At 37.8% G+C, this 18719-nt stretch overlaps 1 protein-coding gene across 14 annotated transcripts in view; it reads right to left on the bottom strand.

The window, feature by feature from the left end:
- Window positions 1-18719, bottom strand: part of LOC109024738 (ras-related protein Rab-40A-like) — a 175269-nt gene that overhangs the window by 76471 nt on the left and 80079 nt on the right. For all 14 annotated transcript variants that reach the window (XR_010132563.1, XR_010132560.1, XR_010132561.1 and 11 more), the window contains 2 exons: window positions 4292-4401; window positions 3986-4096 (listed from right to left, as the gene is read on the bottom strand). The gene's annotated coding sequence lies outside the window, so the exon portion shown is untranslated. The remainder of the gene's footprint in view (window positions 1-3985; window positions 4097-4291; window positions 4402-18719) is intronic.

Raw genomic sequence — 18719 nt, 5'->3', positions numbered from 1 at the left:
AGGAGTATGTTCTAACTCAATGCAAGGAAGCTAAGAACCTTGAAAAAAGGTTAGAGGAATTGCTAACTAGAATAACCAGTTTAGAGAAGAACATAAATGACCTGATGGAGCTGAAAAACACATCACAAGAACTTCGTGAAGCACACACAAGTATCAACAGCTGAATCAATCAAGCGGAAGAAAGGATATCAGAGATTGAAGATCAACTTAATGAAATAAAGCATGAAGACAGGATTAGAGAAAAAAATGAAAAGGAACGAACAAAGCCTCCAAGAGATATGGGACTACGTGAAAAGACCAAACCTACATTTGACTGTGTACCTGAAAGTGATGGGGAGAATGGAACCAAGTTGGAAAACACTCTGCAGGATATTATCCAGGAGAACTTCCCCAACCTAGCAAGGCAGGCCAATATTCAAATTCAGGAAATACAGAGAAGACCACAAAGATACTCCTCGAGAAGAGCAACCCCAAGACACATAATCATCAGATTCACCAAAGTTGAAATGAAGGAAAAAATGTTAAGGGCAGCCAGAGAGAAAGGTCAGGTTACCCTCAAAGGGAAGCCCATCAGACTAACAGCTGACCCCTTGGCAGAAACTCTACAAGCCAGAAGAGAGTGGGGCCCAATATTCAACATTCTTAAAGAAAATAATTTTCAACACAGAATGTCATATCCAGCCAAACTAAGCTTCATAAGTGTGGGAGAAATAAAATACTTTACAGACAAGCAAATGCTGAGAGATTTTGTCACCACCAGGCCTGCCTTACAAGAGCTCCTGAAGGAAGCACTAAACATGGAAAGGAACAACCAGTACCAGTCACTGCAAAAACATGCCAAATTGTAAAGACCATCGATGCTAGGAAGAAACTGCGTCAACTAACGGGCAAAATAACCAGCTAACATCATAATGACAGGATCAAATTCACACATAACAATATTAACCTTAAATGTAAACAGGCTAAATGCCTCAATGAAAAGACACAGACTGGAAAATTGGATAAAGAGTCAAGACCCATTGGTGTGCTGTATTCAGGAGACCCATCTCACGTGCAAAGGCACACATAGGCTTGACATAAAGGGAAGGAGGAATATTTACCAAGCAAATGGAAGCAAAAAAAAAAGCAGGTGTCAGTTTATTTTTGATGAGTTTAATCTAATTGGCTGCATATTTTGTGACTTATTTATTTATATTTAGTACTATCTTTTCAAGATTTTTTTTTCAGTCAATAAATTTGGACTTTGCACTTCTAATTAGCTTGATACAGCTCCAGACAAAGCTAAGAGTCTAGGTAAGCAGTCAATCTGGTTGTGGATTGTATCAGAAAAATGACTTTAGCAACTTATTTAGAGAGGCTATGCTCAGGTTCCCGCATCCATAAAAATTGGTATAATAACACTCATTCCCCTTTTATTTTGCAGACATCATAAAAATACATAAGATAATTAAAGGAACCCAAATATATGGGAATAAACATATAAACCTGAGGTAGGACTGTTATTATAATGATGATAAACAATGAGCATATTCAAAATCTGAGTAATTAATATAAACTGTCCAAGACCATTTTTAAATATTGCATGCATATGGAAACTTGGAAAGCAAGAAGGAATCACAAGCTGGGCTATTGGGAAAGTTTGAGAGTCCTAATCCTGCCAGAGGCACTGCAGGGTGTAGTCACTTGCAGCATTCCTGTCTGACAGCTCCCAGGTGACTAGATAGATTTGTGTCTTTCCCACCAGCCTGTGCTGAAAAAGTCTTCCCTGCTATTTAAAAACAGGCATGGTTCCTCTCACTTCTGGTAGGAGCAAAGGCCAGTGGCCTGATGGGACAAATAACCTTTCCTTCTCTGACCCCAGAAAACATCCATATTAATTGGAATTGAATATTGAAATGTACCACCTCTGCATACGTCTAAAACTTGCAGCCTCTGGCTTCATTATGAGTCAGATGCCAAATGGGAAAGATAGTGGGTGGGTCCTGAAACAAGGCTTTGAGTGTTTTCTGCACCTCTGTGAGCAGCCAGGCTTTCTACTGCTTGTACAATTAAAGTTCAATATAAAACTGTCATTTAAAAGAAAGAGTGCCAGAGCATCTCTTTCCTTCCCCACTGTATTGTGGGTCCATTGACACTTCCATAGAGAAGTTTTCTTTGAAGTCCCCTTTCTGACAAGGTTTCTCTTCCAATTATTTTCTTCTTCTTCAGCTTTGAATTTATTCTTGTTCATACTTATCTCAGTTGCAATTTTTCATTTATCTGCAGGATTATTTGATTAATGCCTTCCTTGCCAACCAAAGAGTAAATTAGAATAAATCAGGGGCTATATTTATTTTTACTAGGGCTGCCATATTTATCACAGACAAACAAGTAAACAAATAAAATAAAAAGTTACAGGACACTCAGCTAAATTTGAATTTCAGATAAACATAGAATAATTTTCAGTATAAGAATGTTATTTATCTAAAATTCAAATTTAACTAGGAATCCTGTATTTTATCCTGCAACATTTTTAGTCACAGTTTACCTTCAGGGCTTATCATAGTATTAAGAACATTGTAAGAGTTCAATTAAAATGTCTTGAATGGATGAATGCCAGATCGCAGGGAGGAAAGAATCATAACATCTTAGACAGTTGCAAATACATAAGATTGCATACTTGTATACTTATAATCCATTTCCAAAAACACTTCCTTAAAGTAAATTTTCAAAAGCCAGGAACAACCCATAGAGCTCATAGATAAAACTTTTACAGAGTAGTAGTCAGTAAAAATGTCATACCACAATTCCACCATCAACATATTTTCGATTCTCCTGATATCTATACAGAAAAGGTAACAAAAATCATATACACATCACATAATTAACTAAAAACCAAATTTGAACCAAAAAGACTCTCTTCATTTTTTACAGTGTTGATTGAAATACAGTAGGCAAAACTTACAAAATATGTAGTTGTAAGTAGAAACATTCACTAGCGATCAAAGGGTGTAGAAATAGCCAGGAAAACTGGCAAATAACCCTCATAAGGTTTTGAGTGTACCTCAGATATTGTTCTTTGTCATCATTGTTATAATTGTTTGACCTAATTGCTGTCTATAAATTAAAAAGCAGATTATTGTCTTCTCAGACCGTTTTCATGTTTCTCTTTTCTTTCATTAATTTCAACAAATACTGAATGTCTATTGTGTGTAAGACAATGTCTAAAACAAAATAAAAATCTGTGTACATATGAAAAAAAAAATATGGTACTGACCTGGTCTTCTGTTGTACCACAGTAATGACCAAACATTTTCATACAAAAGAATTGATGCATATGTTTTACATAAAAATGAATGCATATAGGGCCGGGTGTGGTGGCTGACGCCTGTAATCCCAGCACTGTGGGAGGCCGAGGCAGGCGGATTACGAGCTCAAGAGATGGAGACCATCCTGGCCAACATGGTGAAACCTCGACTATACTAAAAATACAAAAAATTAGCTGGGCGTGGTGGTGCGCACCTACAGTCCTAGCTACTCGGGAGGCTGAGGCAGGAGAATCGCTTGAACCCAGGAGGCGGAGGTTGCAGTGAGCTGAGATCACACCATTGCACTCCAGCCTGGCAACAGGCGATACTCCGTCTCAAAAAAAAAAAAAAAGAATGCGTATAAAAGAGTGCCTGTGTCCTAGCCCTGCTGACTCTGTCCTGTAACTCCAAGCAATGATCATTCCTCTTCCCCCTTCCCCTCATCGCTACATCAGGTTGTGCTTGTGTACAAAATTTGATTGCATCTGATCACTTCCACATCTTCCAACTGTGACAATGGCATGACAGCAGGTCCATGACGGAGTCCAGGACCCACCCTATGTGATAGGATGTCAGCATTAACTAATTTCTTCAGTCCTCTGTGGCTGACCTCACATGCCTCCCCTTGGGGAGTCTAAATGGCACAACTCTATGTGTGCCACTATGTCAATACATATCAAAGGGTACACACCACTTACATAAACAATTTCCCTTGTAGAAATTCATCTTCAGAATGTAGTGAAGAGTGTTGATAAGCATCTGGTTATAGGGACTGCCATCCTGATAATTCTCTTTTGTCACTTCTGAGCCTGAATTTGGGAAGAGAGACCAAATGAGACACAAACCCACAAAAGGGCAGAGGGAAATGTGGTTGTCAGCACACACACACACACACACACACACACACACACACACACACTCACACAAACTGAGACATTTATCATGTTGTGTTATATTTCTCCTAAGACAGCTTGCTGGACTCAAGGAAGACACATTCAACTCACCAGCGCAAATAGTCACAGGAACTGTGCCCGTAACTGTGCCCTTCAGCAGTGCACAGACTCTGAAAAGATGCCATCCACACAGTGTAGATAATAGGAAATATCAGGACAGTCTGAATAACAAGAAGTTGTGAAAATTGATTATGTTACATCCATAGGATGGAATTCCAGAAGGCAACAAAAACGAGTTATAATGAAAGTAATGATGAGAGATGACTTCTTGTGTACCAAATTAATGATTCTCATTATTTCTAATGTGTGGAGAACTAGGTACTTTCATACTGTGATATAGGCAATATAAATTAGTAATAGTATTTTGAATTGATTATTAATATAAAATGTTATAGTTCAAAGGGTTTTAAAATGAAACTTTTAGGAACTTATTATAAATAAATGCTTACAAACATATGTGCATATACATGAGCATGGCGTTAAGTACATTATTTTTGGTCATAGAAATGGTAAGGGAACTAAATTTTCATTGCTATAATACTAGTGAAATAAATTTGAGGGTATCCACACAATGAAATACATAGTCCAAAAAAAAAAAAAGTGAGATTTTGTGTTTAAGTATTTTAAGATGTTATCACAGACGTATATTTCCATGAAAAGATGGTTATAATAAGGGCAAACTTGGGTTACGAAGATAATAAAAGATCTGCATCCATTTTAACTTACCCAGGTCTCCAGCTATTTATCCATATGTCTCAAAGCATTTAAAATATATATTTATTATTCTGACATAGTTTTCTCTTCCACATAGTAAAAGGCTCCATTTTTTTAATGGAGGCTGTCAGTATTCCTACACACTGGGAATGCCCAATTTTCCACTCAGACTTCTAGAAAACTCTGTAGGGCAGGGCTTGGGCCACAACTCCTCCCTCCCACTTTCCTACTGTGATGTTCAAGCTGCATGCAGTTCAGGCTTCAGTCACGAGGGGGCACCACCGTACCACCATTGTCAAACTTCTCCACAGACGTGTTTGCATGGAGCAAAAAAAAAATACCTCACTTAAAACCCAGCGTATGAATTTACATATAGAATGACTCTAATTCTGTCAGAATAAAATTGATAAGTGTAAAAGAAGACAGTAAAATTCTCTACTCTGGGGCATCCATAAGATGAAACATGAGATACCTCTAGTGCACACTGGCAGCCCGTGGCAGGCAGAATTATTGTAATTTGGTATATTTTTGAAAGTTTAGTGACTATGTATATTGCATTTTATGTGAATTATCTGTTCATATCTTTTGATGATTTCTCTACTCATTATTAAGACTTCTTCCATATCAAGGATATTATGTATTAACCATTCGAAATACTAAATATAGATAGCAAATAAACATATGAACTAGCGAAAGACTATACAATTTCTGTGTTTAAAAGCAATACAACAGAATTGAACACAAATGAGCAAAGACATCAATCATATCAATAACAATAAATTGGCTTAACTCATCTATTAAAAGTATTTCAGATTGCCTATTGAAGAAAAATCCAAAGCTGTGCTTTTCCAAGTAATACACGTAAAACAAATGTATTCATATAGGTTAAAAATGTAAGGATAAATATATACTAGGCAGTTGACAATATAAAGAAAGTAAGGGTTACAATCTTGATAATTAAAAGAAAAAAACTGAGACCAAAATGGATTTAAAGAGACAAAAAAACACAGTTGATAAAGTCAAAGGCTACAATTCACAAGGAAGATGGGAGCTACTCATATATGCAGTCATGTGGTAAAAATATTGATAGAGCAAAAACTACAGTAGTGCAAAGAGAAGTAGGAAGAAGCACACCATTTAATAATAGAAATTCTACCACATTTCCTATAATCCAAAAACGTTCAGGTGGAGAAAAATTTAACAACTGTAGAGAAGACTTAAGCAACATAATTCCAAAGGTAGATCTTACAGATACACTTATTCTAAATTGTGAAGCCTAATATTAGGCAACACACCTACTTTTCATATAAACATGGATCATTCATGAAAATTGATTCTATCTGAGGCTATTAAACAAAACTTGCACCCAAATGGAAATAGATTAAAATTGCAGAATTTGGTGCATATAATCATAATGAAAACAGAGCATGTACGAATTTAGCTAGAGTTGCTATCAGAGACTATTTTAAAGCATTAAATACCTATATCAATAAAAATGAAAATGAGTTAAACATTCAATTCAGAAAGCCTGATAAAGAACCACAATGTAAACTAAAAGAATGCAGACAAAAAGAATACTTAATGGTAAAATTAGAAGTGAATATGTAAAGAAATAACATCTCAGCACAGTTGGGATGAGAAGGAAGCAAACATTGGTGCTGTGAATAATGTGTCAAAAACTGTGCTGGGATCTGGAGGAGGGTTTCCCCTTGAACTCCTCACAATGCTCTCTTGAGTATAAGAATCAAGTTTGTGTGTGTGTGTGTACATATAGACATACAATGTTAAATTAGCTAGTTGGAGGACAAGAACACCTATAGTATTGATGTGTGTGTGTGGTTGTATGAAGACAAATATGCAAAAGAATACTATATTTTGTCTAGGGACACTCTCATATGTAGTAAAGTAATAAAAAAAAAGTGGAATAAATACCGCATTCTGGATATTGATTATTTCTAGGAGTGAAGAAAGGGTCATGGAGGAGTAAAGTTTTTCTTAACTTGGATTAATTTTATAGTTCTCTATACTTTTTATCTGAAATATTTCATAAGTAGCAGGGGTTTTAAGGGATATAGTGTTTTTTTCATAAGTATAATCCATACTCAGCAAAGGCTTAATATTGAGCCAAGTAGTGAAGTTAAAAATACCAGTCCCATCATAAACTGGGTGCAGTGGCTCAGGCCTGTAATCCCAGCACTTAGGGAGGCCAAGGCAGGTGGATCACTTGAAGCCAGGAGTTCGAGACCACCAGCCTGGCCAATACAGCAAAACCCGTCTGTACTAAAAATACAAAAAAAAAAAAAATTAGCTGAGTGGTCAATATGTTACAAGTATGCCATTTCCAATCAGATGCATTGTTTAAGAACTGAGGCTGATCAACTGGTAAAGGGTTCAGTGGGAAGCAAATCTGGGGCAAGGCACGGTGGCTCCTGCCTGTGATCACAGAACTTTGGGAGGCCGAGGTGGGAGGATTCCTTGAGCCCAGGAGTTCAAGATGAGCCTGAACAACATAGTGAGATTCCATCTCTACCAAAAAAAAATTAAAAATTAGGCAGAAGTGGTGGCACACGGCTGTAGTCCCAGCTACTCAGGATGTCAGGTGTCTCACACCTGTAATCCCATCTACTCGGGAGGCTGAGGCAGGAGAATCAACTGAACCCGGGAGGCAGAAGCTGCTGTGATCCGAGATCACGCCACTGCACTCCAGCCTGCGTAACACAGCAAGACTCTGTGTCAAAAAAAAAAAAAAAAAATTATCCTATCATGGTTGAAATTAACATTGGGCTATGTTCTTTGGGATTTATTTTGTGTATACATGTATGCACATGCACACTGTGCATACATTACATATACAACTCATATAATAATTAAAATACCATATGTATAGTTTAGTACCCTGTATTTTTTGTTATTTTAGTTTTCCTTTTACCTTAAGTACTAACATGTGGATGAGGCATTCTGGTTAAATTACAAGGTAAAAGATATGATACAACTTTGCTTTTTTTTTTTTTTTTTAAGGTTCTTGCTCTATCACCCAGGCTGTAGTACAGTGGTGTGATCACAGCTCACTGCAGACTTGACTTCCTGGGCTCAAGCAGTCCTCCCACCTCAGCATCCTCAGTAGCTGGGACTACAGCCATGTGCCATCACTCCTGCCTAATTTTTAAACATTTTTTGTAGAGATGGGATCTCACTATGTTGTTCAGGCTCATCTTGAACTCCCGGGCTCAAGGAATCCTCCCACCTCGGCCTCCCAAAATTCTGTGATCACAGGGAGGAGCCACCGTACCTTGCCCCAAATTTGCTTCCCAATGAACCCTTTACCAGTTGATCCAGCCTCAATTCTTAAACAATGCATCTGATTGGAAATGGCATACAGGTAACATATTGAATAATATGATATGTTTGGGTCTGCTCATGAGATTTGTATAGACTTCCTTTAATCTATATATCAAACACTGTCCAACAGTTAATTCATTATAGGTTCATGAAACATAATACCTGGCCATGTATTCCTACTCCTATTATTCACCCTTTTGATAGTTAAAATGAATAATAAAATATGCTAACAATTATAGGGTATATAGTATTAATAGATAAATTGCTTACTATAGATCATACAACCAAAAAATGATGGTTCCCAGGGTCAAATTCAGAAACTTCTTGACCCAAAGCCCACACCTCTAATCACTGTTTCTACACTGAGTGCTCCTCTGTGTTTGGGCTGAGGCCAACAAAGGGAAGGGGCTTTCTCAAACACCTGTGGTCAGTTGATGGGTTTTGCAGCCGGGCTACAAGGTTAATGATTCTCATCTTCAGTCCAGTTGGCCCATTAATATTCCTGGCTCTTCTGTACTATTTCTTCTTGGGGCTCAATAAGAAATTCCAGAGGGATCATGGTGGATGGGAGGCAAGACTAGATTGTAGCTCCCACGTGAACAGACAGAGCAGTGTGTGGAGACTCACGTCGTGTACTTTTGCTCCAGAACTACTGCAGAAATAAACAAGGAAAGCTGAGAGAACCCAAAGACCTTCTGAAAGAAGGAGATTGTTCCTGCAGGACCCAGGAGACACTCCAAATACTGTAAGTGCCCAAGCTATGGAAGTGGGAAAGGGGGGATCATCCACCCCCGAACACACACCCTCACTGGGGAACCTGAAAGACTAGACCATGGAAGAACATTCTGACCTCACCTGGAGCTGAGTCAATTCAGAAAGCCGAGCGAAATACAGGGGTAGAGGAAGCAAGAGGAAAAACCCTGTGGGCTCCCTGGGTCCCCTAGGAAGCCATTTCTGCCTTGTCTCACAGAAGTCCTTGGGGAGGGCTACCAGAGCTACTGGGAAAAGACCACAGGGAGAAGGAAACCTCCAGTTGAACTCCAGTTGAACTTTGTAACAATTCCAACCGAATGTGAAGTCTCCTGGCCAGAACTCAGGGGAAGGCATGAATCTGGTGTACAGATGCCACAGGAAAGGAGGCATGAAAGCCCAGCTTGCTTTCGCACCTGGGAGGCTGGTAGCCTGGGGCAAGTTCTCAGCCCTGCTCACCCACTGTCTGGAAACACACTTGGTGCTGTTGGGGGACTATGGTGGGAGTGAGACCAGCCTTTTGGGTTGCATGGGAGCTGGATGATGCCTGTGACTGTCAGCTTTCTCCTACTTCCCTGACAACCTGCAAGACACAGCAGAGGCAGCCATAATCCTCCTGGGAATTTAACTCCATTGACCTAGGAACCACATTCCCATCCCCCACAGCAGCTGCAGCAAGAACCACCTAAGGGGAGTCTGAGCTCAGACACACCTAGCCCTGCCCCCACCTGATGGTCCTTCCCTACCCACACTGGTAGCTGAAGACAAAGGGCATATACTCTTGGGAGTTCTAGGGCCCTACCCAGCTGATCCTCCCTATACTACCACAGCTGATGCTGTCTTCAAAGCGCCACCTCCTGGCAGGAGGCCAACCAGCAAAAAATAGCGCATTAAACAACCAAAACCAAGGACCCTCACAGAATCCATTTTAGCCCCCTGCCACCTCCACTGGAGCAGGTGCTGGTATCCACAGCTGAGAGACCTGCAGATGGTTCACATCACAGGACTCTGTGCAGACAACCCCCAGTTCCAGACTGAGCCTGCTAGGTGGCTAGATGCCTAGATGCCGAAGAGAGATAACAATCACTACAGCTCAGCTCTCAGGAAGCCATATCCCTAGGAAAAGGGGGAGAGTACTACATCAAGAGAACACCCCACGGGACGAAAGAATCTGAACAACAGCCTTGAGCCCTACACCTTCCCTCTGACAGAGCCTACCTAAATGAGAAGGAACCAGAAAAACAATTCTAGTAATATGACAAAAGAAGGTTCTTTAACAATCCCCAAAAATCACACTAGCTCACCAGCAATGGATCCATACCAAGAAGAAATCCCTGATTTACCTGAAAAAGAATTCAGGTCAGTTATTAAGCTAATCAAAGATTCACCAGAGAAAGGTGAAGTCCAGTTTAAAGAAATCAAAAAAGTGATACAAGAAACGAGGGAAGAAATCTTCAGTGAAATAGATAGCATAAATAAAAAACAATCAAAAAGAAATTATTTCAGGAAATAATGGACGCACTTAGAGAAATGCAAAATGCTCTGAAAATTCTCAGTAATAGAATTGAACAAGCAGAAGAAAGAACTTCAGAATGCAAAGACAAGGTTTTCGAATTAACCCAATCCAACAAAAACAAAGAAAAAATAATTTAAAAAATGAACAAAGTCTCCAAGAAGTCTGGGATTATGTTAAACGGCTAAACCTAAGAATAATCCATGTTCCTGAGGAAGAAGAGAAATCTAAAAGTTTGGAAAACAGATTTGGGGGGATAATTGAGGAAAACTTCCCAAGCCTTACTAGAAACTTAGACATCCAAATACAAGAAGCTCAAAGAACACCTGGGAAATTCATCGCAAAAAGATCATCGCCTAGGCACATTGGCCTCATGTTATCTAAAATTAAGATGAAGGAAAGAATCTTAAGAGCTGTGAGGCAAAAGCATCAGGTAACCTATAAAGGAAAACCTATCAGATTAACAGCAGATTTCTCAGCAGAAACCCTACAAGCTAGAAGGGATTAGGGTCCTATCTTCAGCCTCCTTAAACAAAACAATTATCAGCCAAGAATTTTGTATCCAGTGAAACTAAGCTTCATAAATGAAAGAAAGATACAGTCTTTTTCAGATGAACAAATGCTGAGAGAATTTGACACTACCAAGCCAGCACTACAAGAACTGCTAAACGGCGCTCTAAATCTTGAAACAAATCCTGGAAACACATCAAAACAGAACCTCTTTAAAGCATAAATTTCACAGAACCTATAAAACAAAAATACAATTTAAAAAAAAACACAAGGTATACAGGAAAAAAAATAGCACGATGAATGGAATAGTACCTCACATCTCAATACTAATCTTGAATATAAATGGCCTAAATGCTTCACTTAAAAGATACAGAATTGCAGAATGGATAAGAATTCACCAACCAACTATCTGCTGCCTTCAAGAGACCAACCTAACACGTAAGGACTCATATAAACTTCAGGTAAAGGGGTGGAAAAAGACATTCCATGCAAATAGACACCAAAAGTGAGCAGGAGTAGCTATTCTTATATCAGACAAAAAAACTTTAAAGTAACAGCAGTTACAAAAGACAAAGAGGGACAATATGTAACTATAAAAGGCCTTGTCTAACAGGAAACTATCACAATCCTAAGTATATAGGCACATAACACTGGAGCTCCCAAATTTATAAAACAATTACTACTACACCTAAGAAATGAGATAGACAGCAACACAATAATAGTGGGGGACTTTAATACTCCATTGATAGCACTAGACAGGTCATCAAGACAGAAAGTCAACAAACAGTGGATTGAAACTATACCCTAGAACAAATAGACTTAACATATATTTACAGAACATTCCATTTAACAACCACAGAATATACATTCTATTTAATAGAGAATTTGACACTACCAAGCCAGCACTACAAGAACTGCTAAAAGGAGCTCTAAATCTTGAAACAAATTCTGGAAACACATCAAAACAGAACCTCTTTAAAGCATAAATCTCACAGGACCTATAAAACAAACATACAATTTAAAAAAACACAAGGTAGACCAAGATAAACTCCAAGATAGACCATATGATACGCCACAAAATGAGCCTCAATAAATTTAAGAAAATTGAAATTATATCAAGCACTCTTTCAGACCACAGTGGAATAAAACTGAAAATCAACTCCAAAATGAGTTGAAGGTTCAAAACCATGCAAATACATGGAAATTAAATAACCTGCTCCTGAATGATCACTGGGTCAAAAACAAAATCAAGATGGAAATTTAAAAATTCTTCAAAGTGAACGACAATAGTGACATAGCCTATCAAAACCTCTGGGATACAGCAGAGGTGGTGCTAAGAGGAAAGTTCATAGCCCTAAACACCTACGTCAAAAAGTCTGAAAGAGCACAAACAGACAATCTAAGGTCACACCTCCAGGAATTAGAGAAACAAGAATAAACCAACCCCAAACCCATCAGAAGAAAGGAAATAACCAAGATTAGTGCAGAACTAAATAAAATTAAAACTAAGAAAAACAATACAAAAGATAAATGAAACAAAAAGCTGGTTCTTTGAAAAGATAAATAAAATTGATAGACCATTAGCAAGATTAACCAAGAAAAGAAGAGAGAAAATCCAAATAAGCTCAATTAGAAACAAAACAGGAGATACTACAACTGACACCACAGAAATATAAAAGATCATTGAAGGCTACTATGAACACCTTTACGCAAATAAACTAGATAACCAAGGGGAAATGGATAAATTCCTGGAAATATACAACCCTCCTAGATTAAACCAGGAAGATATAGAATCTCTGAACAGACCAATAACAAGCAGCGAGATTGAAATGGCAATTTAAAAAATTGCCAACAAAAAAAGTCCAGGACCAGATGGATTCACAGCTGAATTCTATCAGACATTCAAAGAATTGGTACCAATCCTATTGACACTATTCTAAAAAACAGAGAAAGAGGGAATCCTCCCTAAATCATTCTGTGAAGCCAGTATCACCTTAATACCAAAACCAGGGAAGGACATAACAAAAAAGAAAACTACAGACCAATATCCCTGATGAACACAGATGTAAAAATCCTTGGCCAGGCGTGACGGCTCATGCCTGTAATCCCAGCACTTTGGGAGGCCAAGGCAGGTGGATCACTTGAGGTCAGGTGTTCGAGACCAGCCTGGCCTACATGGTGAAACCCTGTCTCTACTAAAAATACAAAAATTAGCCAGGTGTGGTGGCATGCACTTGTAATCCCAGCTACTTGGGAGGCTGAGGTGGGACTGCTTGAACCTGGGAGGTGGAGGCTGGAGCAAGCTGAGATCACACCACTGCACTCCAGCCTGGGCAACAGAGTGAGACTCCGTCTCAAAAAACAAACAAACAAAAAACCTCAACAAAATACTAGCAAACTGAATCCAACAACATATCAAAAAGAAAATCCACCATGATCAAAAATCACATGACCATCTCAACAGACACAGAAAAAGCATTTGACAAAATCCAGCATCCCTTTAGGATTAAAACTCTCAGAAAAACTGGCATACAAGGGACATAACTCAATGTAATAAAAACAATCTATGACAAACCCACAGCCAACATGATACTGAATGGGGAAAAGTTGAAAGCATTCCCTCTGAGAACTGGAACAAGACAAGGATGTCCACTCTTACCACTCCCATTCAACATAGTAGTAGAAGTCCTAACCAGAGAAATCATACAAGAGAAAGAAATAAAGGGGATCCACATTGGTAAAGAGGAAGTCAAACAGTCACTGTTTGCTGATATGATTGTATACCTAAAAAACCCTAAAGACTACTCCAAAAAGCTCCTAGAACTGATAAACTAATTCAGCAAAGTTTCCAGATACAAAATTAATGTACAGAAATCAGTAGCTCTCCTATACACCAACAGCAACCAAGCTGAGAATCAAATTAAGAACTCCTTTTATAATAGCTGCAAAAAAATAAAATAGAATACTTAGGAATACACCTAACCAAGGAGGTGAAAGACCTCTACAAGGAAAACTACAGAACACTGCTGAAAGAAATTATAGACGACACAAACAAATGGATACACATCCTATGCTCATGGATGAGTACAATCAATATTGTGAAAATGACCATACTGTCAAAAGCAATCTACAAATTCAATGCAATTCCCATCAAAATACCACCATCATTCTTCACGGAACTAGAAAAAACAATCCTAAAATTCACATGGAACCAAAAAAGAGCCTGTATAGCCAAAGCAAGACTAGGCAAAAAGAACAAATATGGAGGCATCACATTACCTTACTTCAAACTATACTATAAGGCCAGAGTCACCAAAACAGCATGGTACTGATATAAAAATAGGCACATAGACTATATATGAAACATTTATATATATAAAACAGAATAGAGAACCCAGAAACAAAGCCAAATACTTAGAGCCAACTGATCTTCGACAAAGCAAACAAAAACTTCAAGTAGGGAAAGGACACCCTATTCAACAAATGGTGCTGGGATAATTGGCAAGCCACATGCAGAACGATGAAACTGGATCCTCATCTGTCATCTTATAAAAAAAATCAACTAGAGATGGATCAAAAACTTAAATCTAAGACCTGAAACTACAAAAATTCTAGAAGGTAACATCAGAAAAACCATTCCAGGCATTGGCTTGGGCAAGGATTTCATGATAAGAAACCGAAAGCAAATGCAATAAAAACAAAGATGAACTGCTGGGACTTAATTAAACTAAAGAGTTTTGCATGGCAAAAGGAACAGTCAGCAGAGTAAACAGACAACTCACAGAGTGGGACAAAACCTTCACAATCTATACATCTGATAAAGGACTAATATCCACAACCTACAACAAACTCAAACAAATTAACAAGAAAAAAAAAACAATCCCATCAAAAAGTGGGCCTAGGACATGAATAGACAATTCTCAAAAGAAGATATACAAATGGCCAACAAACATGAAGTAAAGCTCAACATCACTAATGATCAGGGAAATACAAATAAAAACCAAAATGCAATATGATCACCATACTCCTGCAAGAATGGCCATAATAAAAAAATTTTTAAAAAAAATAGATGTTGGTATAGATGCAGTGAAAAGGGAACCCTTCTACACTGCTGGTAGGAATGTAAACTAGTACAACCACTATGGAAAACAGTGTGGAGATTCCTTAAAGAACTAAAAGTACAACCACCATTTGATCCAGCAATCCCACTACTGGGTATCTACCCAGAGAAAAATAAGTCATTATACAAAAAAGATACTTGAACCCACACATTTATAGCAGTACAATTTGCAATTGCAAAAATGTGGAACCAACCCATCAATCAATGAGTGGATAAGGAAACTGTGGTATATATCGATATATATGATGGAATACTACTCAGCCATAAAAAGGAATGAATTAATGGCATTTCCAGCAACCTGTATGGGATTGGAGACTATTATTGTTAGTGAAGTAACTCAGGAATGTAAAACCAAACATCATATGTTCTCACTCATAAGTGGCAGCTAAGCTAGGATGCAAAGAATGACACAATGGAATTTGGGGACTCGGGGAAAGGGTAGGAAGGAGAAGAGGGATAAAAGTCTACAAGTCAGGTTCAGTGTATACTGCTCAGGTGATGGGTGCACCAAAATCTCACAAAATACCACTAAAGAACTTACTCATGTAACCAAATACCACCTGTTCCCCAAAAACCTGTGGAAATAAAAAAAAAGTAAACAAATAGTATTGTACAAATACAAAACAAATGAAAAGGAAAATAAAATAAAAAAAAGAAAGAAATTCCTTTACCCATGTCACCCTAGAAAGAAAGAAACCAAAAATCATGTGGAACAAAAGGAATGAAAAGACCTCAGGTCACTTTCTGCTGCTACATTTCCAGATACACTCTGTTTCAAATCTTCTATTTTATTACACGTAGGTATTTTATCTTGGTACCAGCAATCTTTCTTCTAAGAATCTATCCCAAAAACACAATGAAAAAAGACCAAATGGCATAAACACAAGGCCATTACTGGCAGAACAAATCATAACAGGAGACTAGAAATAAAACAAATGTCCACCAATAAGTGGTTTATTGAATAATCTAAGGTATATCTATATCCTAGAATACTATGCAGCAATAAAAAGCAAGGACTCCTTCTCTATACTGCTATGTATTGATCTCTAGAATATATTCTTAAGCGGAAAAAATGAGGTGCAGAAATATGTCTGAGCTGTTGCTGTTTATTATGGTAGACACTAGCCACACATGGCTATTTAAATTTAGGTTGATTAAATTTAGATGAAACTAATAATTCAGTTCTTCAATTACAATCACCACATTTTGGGTGTTCAACAACCACAGGGACCTAGTGGCTACTGTGGTGAACAGTGTAGACAGAGACTCTTTTTATCTCTGCAGAAATCATATTGGACTCCACTGAAGTAGAGTAGCCTACTTTTAAACCATAAAATAGGAGAAAATAATGTATTTGCTTATAATTTTAAAATTAGAAGGTCAAAACAAACATTGATAAAAATGATTATGCATAAAGGGATAGAACAGCAGCCCAGGATTAAAGACAATCATGTGTATTATCTCAAAATATAATACATATTTAATGGTTTTAGGCACTGAAAAGGATAAGTAATAATGACCAACCCAATAGTAATGGGCAACTCTAGTACCAAGAATGAGACCTCTAAAACATTTCCCACTAAAAAGAACCAGACTCCTTTGGAAAAAATGTCTGACTCCAGGTCTGGGGTAGGAATGGTACCAGAGGAGTCTAGACCAAACTAACATACTCAAAACCATGTCAAGAATAAGTTGAGCTAAAGAAGCTTCCATTCACAAAGACAGAAAAATCTGAACATCAATAAAAATATTGCAATAGGTTAAAACACATCAGATATAGAAACATCTAGAGCTTATGAAAACACTTTAAAATAATAATAGAACAAAAGAAAACAAAACAAAATCAACTCATTGCTCCCCTTTGAAGAATCCTAGAACAACCCATTATTTTGAAAAGTAGAAATATAACAAAAGAATTAAGCATTCATCTTATTTTCCTATGCATACTATACTAACCTATAGTTGATGAGGGGATGTTTCTTTTATAGAATAATTCAAGCTAATAAATGCCAAAAATAGAATTAGAACATCACCTTGCTACAACTTTTAATGAAATGTGGACTTATACACATTTAGAGGCTGCAAAATACTTGAGGTATAATGCAGATGGGAATTTTTATAATCAATAAATCTAACAACTTTTGACCCTAGTGATCAATCTTAACATCGTAAGAGGAGAGACAACTAGATACAATTAACCTCCTCATGGTATAATGCTTTAGGAATAAACAACACCACAGATTTTTCTGCCAAAAAATCTGAATTGGATCAAGACTCTAAATCTAATACAAATTTAAAGGAAAAGAAGTTGCCAGTGGAATATAATAAACAACACAATAAGGATATAAGTCAGCAAAATCCACAAAGCAAACTCCATAGGGCAAAATATCTTAAGCAAATAAATTGGAATGTGTGATGGTTAATTTTATGTGTCAACTTGACTGAGCAACAAAGGTCCCAGATATTTGGTCAAACATTATTCTGGGCTGGACATGGTGGCTCATGCCTGTAATCCCAGCACTTTGAAAGGCCGAGGTAGGCAGGTCACTTGAGGCCAGGAGTTCAAGACCAGCCAGGCCAACAGCCAAACCCTGTCTCTACTAAAAATACAAAAATTATCCAGGTGTGGTGGCACATGCCTGTAATCGCAGCTACTCAGGTGGCTGAGGCAGGAGAATTGCTTGAACCTGGGAGGTGGAGGTTGCAGTGAGCCGAGATGGTGCCACCGCACTCTAGCCTGGGCAACAGAGAGAGATCCTGTCTAAAAACAAAACAAAACAAAACAAAACAAAAACACGTTATTCTTGGTGTGTCTTTGATGGTGTCTCTGGATGAGATTAACATTCAAATGGGTGAACTGAGTAAAGAAGTTTGCCTTCTCTAATGTGCATGGGCCTCGTCCAATCAATTGAAGATGTAAACAGAACAAAAAGGCTGACCAGGAGGAATTTCTCTGCCTTATTTTCTGAACTGAAACATTGGTCTTTTCCTGCCTTTGGACATGAATTCAAATCACCTTTTCTTGTGTTTCTAGCCAGCAGGCTTTTGGCCTGGAATTTACAACATTAACTCTCCAGATTCTCAGACCTTCAGTTTTGAATAGGAACTATACCACAGGCTCTCCTGGAAATCAAGTTTGCCTACTGCAGATGTTGACAAATCTCAGCCTTCATAATTACATGAGCCAACTACTTATAATAAATCTTTATCACTATGGTTCAACTTATAATTTTTCAACATTATGGTGGTACAAAAGTGATATCCATTCAGTAGAAACTGTACTTTGAGTACTCATACAACTGTTTTTCACTTTCTGTACAGTATTCAATAAATTACAGAAGATATTCAATACTTTATTATAAAATAGACTTTGTATTGAATGATTTTGCCCAGGTGTAGGCTAATGTAAGGGTTCTGAGTGTGTTTAAGGCAAATTAGGTTAAGCTATGATGTTCAGTAGGTGTATTAAGTGCATTTTTGACTTATGATATTTTCAACTTAGGATAGGTTTATTGGGATGTAACTCCATAATA

Source organism: Gorilla gorilla, chromosome X, assembly GCF_029281585.2.
Source record: "Gorilla gorilla gorilla isolate KB3781 chromosome X, NHGRI_mGorGor1-v2.1_pri, whole genome shotgun sequence".
In the NCBI taxonomy this organism is placed as follows: domain Eukaryota; kingdom Metazoa; phylum Chordata; class Mammalia; order Primates; family Hominidae; genus Gorilla; species Gorilla gorilla.
The sequence above is the reverse complement of the archived record's forward strand: the minus strand, read 5'-3'. Positions and strand labels throughout refer to the sequence as shown.